This window comes from Terrapene carolina, unplaced genomic scaffold (genome assembly GCF_002925995.2).
Source record: "Terrapene carolina triunguis isolate 2854851 unplaced genomic scaffold, T_m_triunguis-2.0 Scaffold119, whole genome shotgun sequence".
In the NCBI taxonomy this organism is placed as follows: domain Eukaryota; kingdom Metazoa; phylum Chordata; order Testudines; family Emydidae; genus Terrapene; species Terrapene triunguis.
Genome location: NW_020664470.1, coordinates 808,147 through 814,202, shown reverse-complemented (window position 1 = coordinate 814,202; position 6,056 = coordinate 808,147).

The window sequence follows — 6,056 nt, the reverse complement described above, 5'->3', positions numbered from 1 at the left end:
ATAGATAGATAGATAGATAGATAGATAGATAGATAGATAGATAGATAATGTTTTCTTCTTTTCTATTTGCCTCAGTAAAGTTACTATACTGCTAAAAGAACAGGAGTACTTGTGGCACCTTAGAGACTAACAAATTTATTAGAGCATAAGCTTTCGTGGGCTACAGCCCAGAAGTGGGCTGTAGCCCACGGAAGCTTATGCTCTAATAAATTTGTTAGTCTCTAAGGGTATGTCTACACTACGAGAGTAGTTCGATTTTACTTAAATCGAATATGTGGAATCGATATTGCAAAGTCGAACGTGTGTGTCCATACTAAGGACAGTAATTTGACTTTGTGAGTCCACACTAACGGGGAAAGCGTCGACATTGGAAGCGGTGCACTGTGGGCAGCTATCCCACAGTTCCCGCAGTCTCCGCTGCCCATCGGAATTCTGGGTCGAGCTGCCAATGCCTTCTGGGTAAAAAAATGTCTCGAGGGTGCTTTTGGGTAACTGTCGTCATCCGTCCGTCACTACCGCCCTCCCTCCCTGAAAGCGCCGGCGGGAAATCAGTTCGCGCACTTTTCTGGTCAGTGACAGCGCGGACGCCACAGCACTGCGAGCATGGAGCCTGCTGCAACCATCGCTGCAGTTGTGGCCATTGTCAACACCTCGCAGCTTATCATCCACCTTTCCCAGAGGCAGATGCAGAGAAATCAGGCGAGGAGGCTTCGGCACCGCGGTGAGGACCTGAAGTCTGAGAGTAGCACAGACCTGTCAGAAAGCACGGGACCCAGCGCCGAGGACATCACGGTGAGAATGGGTCATGTGGATGTTGTGGAACGGTGATTCTGGGCCCGGGAAACAAGCACGGACTGGTGGGACCGCATAGTGCTGCAGGTCTGGGATGAATCACAGTGGCTGCGAAACTTTCGCATGCGGAAGGGGACTTTCATGGAACTTTGTGAGTTGCTGTCCCCTGCCCTGAAGTGCAATGACACCCGGATGCGAGCAGCCCTGACTGTCCAGAAGCGAGTAGCCATAGCCCTCTGGAAGCTTGCAACGCCAAACAGCTACCGGTCAGTCGCGAACCAGTTTGGCATGGGCAAATCTACCGTGGGGGTTGTTGTGATGCAAGTAGCCAAAGCAATCGTTGAGGTACTGCTCTCAAAGGTAGTGACCCTGGGAAACGCACAGGTCATCATAGATGGATTCACCGCGATGGGATTCCCAAACTGCGGTGGGGCTATAGATGGAACTCACATCCCTATCCTGGGACTGGACCACCAGGCCAGCCAGTACATCAACCGAAAGGGCTACTTTTCAATGGTGCTGCAAGCACTGGTGGACCATAGGGGACATTTTACAAACATCAACGTCGGATGGCCCGGCAAGGTTCATGACGCTCGTGTTTTCAGGAACTCAGGTCTGTTTAGACGGCTACAGGAAGGTATTTACTTCCCGGACCACAAAATAACTCTTGGGGATGTTGAGATGCCTATAGTCATCCTCGGGGACCCAGCCTACCCGCTAATGCCCTGGCTCATGAAGCCCTATACTGGCTCCCTGGACACTGAAAAAGAACTCTTCAACTACCGGCTGAGCAAGTGCAGAATGGTGGTGGAGTGTGCTTTTGGACGTCTCAAGGGGAGATGGAGAAGCTTACTGACTTGCTGTGATCTCAGCGAAACCAATATCCCCATTGTTATTGCAGCTTGCTGTGTGCTCCACAATCTCTGTGAGAGCAAGGGGGAGACCTTTATGGCGGGGTGGGAGGTTGAGGCAAATAGCCTGGTTGCTGATTACGCCCAGCCAGACAGCCGTGCGATTAGAAGAGCCCAGCGGGACGCGCTGTGCATCTGGGAGGCTTTGAAAGCTAGGTTCCTGAGTGAGCAGGGTAACCTGTGACTTTTCAGTTTGTGTACAAAGAAGCTGAACCTGTCCTCATTTCTTTACCCACTAAATGTTCAGTATCCTCTCCAGTTACATACCCCGTTCCCCCCCTTCGAACACACGTTTAAAAATAAAATCACTTCAATTTTGTTAATGAACACCGTTTTCTTTATTACTGTTTTCGTGGGAAAGTGTTGAACCTGGGACGCAGACTGTGGTGGGGAGCGGGTGTAGTGTAGTGATGCAAATGACGCTTCTAAACTCCAGGAATGACAGGCTCCGCAGTGGTGGACTGGTGGTTTCAACGGAGCCTGCCACCCCTCCTGTTCGGGACTCTGTGTGGGGGGGGGGCTATGTGACTTTGTGGCAGGGGGAGGATGGTTACAGATCCCCTGCTGCATAGCTCTGTGATCCTGGATAAGGACCGCTGCATAAGATCTGTAACTGCCCTCCCCCACCACAAAGTCACAGAGCACCCGCCACCCCCCACAGAACACTAAAACCACCTCCCAGACTGACCAGGGTAACTAGTGACTGCAATGTGTCTGTGCCCTGCTGCTGTCCTGTCCAATTACCAACCCCCTTCCCCCCCTTCAGACAGACTCTCCTCTAAAGAACATGATGGAAACAGTAATTAACAGAAACGTATTTTTTATTAGCAACTACACATGAAACTTGGTGGGGGGCTTGGGTGAGGCGGGAAGGAAAGGACTTGTCAAATTTGGGGAATGAGAGCCTTCTAGTACTAGAGCAGTCTGCAGGGGTGGAGTGAGAGTTTTCACGGACTCTGCCGCCCCTCCTTCTTTGGACTTTGGGTGAGGGGGGTATGGGACTTGGTGGCGGGGGAGGGTGGTTAGAGATAGACTGCAGCTGGGCTCTGTCCTCCTGCCTCCGGTCCTGCAGAACATCCACAAGGTGCCGGAGCGTGTCCGTTTGCTCCCTCATTAGTCCAAGCAGCGTTTGAGTCGCCTGCTGGTCTTCCTGCCGCCACCTCTCCTCCCGTTCCATGTGTGATCGGTGCATTTGGGACAAGTTCTCCCTCCACTGTGTCTGCTGGGCTGCCTGGGCTCGGGAGCAGCCCATAAGTTCCGAGAACATGTCCTCCTGTGTCCTCTTCTTCCTACGCCTAATCTGCGCTAGCCTCTGGGAGTGTGATGCCAGGCTAGGTTGTGAGACAGTCGCAGCTGTGGGAATGGGAAAAAGGGAGTGAATTCCTCAGAAAGATAAATGTAGTTGTGAACAAAGAACATAGTCTTTCTCTGTGAACAAGACCATGCACAGCACCTATCACATGCGCACTCAGGACAAGGTCGAATTTTCGGCCTTCGCATTCAGTGCCTGGGGTCTTGCAGTGCAGATCAGAGAAGCGGGGCAGGACACCAGAATTTGTGTAGCAGGCCGACATGGTAAGCCGTAGACTTGTGGCTACTTAAAACTTTAATAGTAACACTGGCCTCCTTTCACATTGAAAGCAATGCCAGTCCCTGCTGCCAGCAATCCGGCAAGCATGAACTCTGCCCCTGTCCCACCCCCTCGCGGCTGTCCCAGGGAAAGATCCCTGTATGATGCCCCTCTCCCGCCTCCACCGCGTGGCTGCAAACCGCCGGTTACATTTCTGTAAAGGAACAGGCAAGCAGTCCCAATACTAACATTCCCCTACCTAATTTAAAGCAGGTCATCATGAGCGACATCACTCTGATGAGGATTTCAGAGACAGAGAAAGAAAGGATGCTTCGGGAAAGCCTGCAAAGACCAGGGCCGTATGCTGCCATGCTCTGCAGGGCAATGATCCCGGAGTACTTGCTTGTCTCCTGGTGCGGAAACGTCTCCTACTACGGAGGACCCAATAAGGCCGCTCTCCCCAGGAACCTGATGCAAAGGCTTTCCAATTACCTCCAGGAGAGCTTCGTGGAAATGTCCCTGGAGGATTTCAGCTCTATCCCCGGACATATAGACCGGATTTTACTGTAGCTGCACTGGCAGGGACTAAACGGTAGAGCGGCATGGGCAGAACAATCATGCTAAACCGGACATTGTTAGATTTTTTTCAGTAGTTGCACTGCCAGGGAGTGAACAGTTAAGCGCCTAGGGCAAAGTAATCATTGTTAATATTGTTAATATTCCTTTTCTGTTAAAAATAAATGTTTACATGTTTAAAACACTTACTGGCTGATCCTTCCCCTGATTCTGTGTCCGGGTTAACGGCTGGGGACGGTTGGTAGGGGATCTCTGTAAGGGTGATGAAGAGATCCTGGCTGTCGGGGAAATCAGCGTTGTAAGCGCTGTCGACTGCCTCGTCCTCCTCATCTCCTTCCTCATCTTCCCCCTCCGCTAACATGTCCAAGGAACCGGCCGTCGACAATATCCCATCCTCAGAGTCCACGGTCAGTGGTGGGGTAGTGGTGGCAGCCGCACCTAGGATGGAATGCAGTGCCTCGTAGAAACGGGATGTCTGGGGCTGGGATCCGGAGGGTCCGTTTGCCTCTTTGGTCTTCTGGTAGCCTTGTCTCAGCTCCTTGATTTTCACGCGGCACTGCGTTGCATCCCGGCTGTATCCTCTCTCTGCCATGGCTTTAGAGATCTTCTCATAGATCTTTGCACTCCGTCTTTTGGAGCGCAGCTCGGAAAGCACGGACTCATCGCCCCACACAGCGATCAGATCCAAGACTTCCCGATCAGTCCATGCTGGGGCCCTCTTTCTATTCTGAGTTTGCACGGCCATGTCTGCTGGAGAGCTCTGCATCGTTGCCAGTGCTGCTGAGCTCGCCACGATGTCCAAACAGGAAATGAGATTCAAACTGGCCAGACAGGAAAAGGAATTCAAATTTTCCCGGGGCTTTTCCTGTGTGGCTGGTCAGAGCATCCGAGCTCGGACTGCTTCTGCATGTAGTGCAGGAGTCATAAAATGTAGTTATCCTTATTGTATGAGTAAAGGGAAGCAGAACTGTGCTTAGCCTAGTCTTTTTGAGGGGGGCACCCTAAATTGAAACTCACTCACCAAGCAGGGAGTAGGGATGACGAAGGCCAGTGAAGGACACAGTGAGTGGGGATAGGAGTTTCTGACTGGTGGTGTAGATGCTGCCTGAAGAGTCCTAGACACAGTTTGTCCTTCCCTTCTCTAGTGTTTAAAGGCATAGATAACTGTACTTAATTGAGAGTCATTGTTTCTGTTGAGTGATTACTAGAGCTGACTCACTAATAAGTAGGTCTATGTCTTAGACCTGGTGGAAGGATAGTGGTGAAATGAATGGCAATGTAGAGGCTGCACTAGCTGTGATCCAGTGAAATCACTAAAGACCGGGGTGAAGTGGTGGAACCTCATTGCAGAAGTGGCAGGGAGCATCCACCAAAGGCAGCAGAGAAAAGCAATGGGAGCAGGCAACCAGCAGCAGTTGCAAAGAGCCAGTTGCAGAGGGGCACAGTGACCATGGAAACATTGCTTGATGCCCCCAAAGGGTGGGAGGTGAAACCCTGTGAACATGCCTCTGAACTCTGGGTCTTCACTAAACAAGGACAACCAACTGTGAGTGGGGTGCAGCAGAGGGAGAGGGGAGTGATGTGTTACAGGGACATTCATTTGTCTTACTGTCCACAGCAAGGTGGGAAACAGAGGCAAAGGACTCTGCCAAATATCCGGTGGGGTCAGGGTTGCTTATCATCGCATGCTTTGGAATGTGGTAGTGGTGTTTCCCCAAACTAATGCTTAGTTCCTTTTCCCTGTTAGTAAAAGTTCTCCTTCATTAAACACAGTCTCAGTGCTCACGAGTAGGGAAGTATTGCCTCTTAGAGGCACCCAGGGGTGGTGTTAAATATTCCCAGATTAATGTGGGTGGGCTCGAGCAGGTTCTGTTCTGTATTGTTAAGAAGAACCCCTAGATAATGAACCCAGCCCTTGTTGCTGTTGACTCCACTTGGCAGAAGGGTCACACCCATAACAATGGGAAGTAAGCTGCACCATCTCAAGCATATAAGGGAGGAACTGCACCTTAGAGCTGTGTATGTGAAATACAGGGTACAATGTTTTTAAGGTATCTAAAGGCCAGATTTTTAAAGGTATTTATGTGCCTAACTCCCATGGAAATCAATAGGAGCTAGGTGTCTAACATGCTTAAAGGCTTTTGTGAATCCCTCAGGACATCTACCTGCAACTTTGGAAGCCTAAATAGCTTTGAAAATCTAGCTGA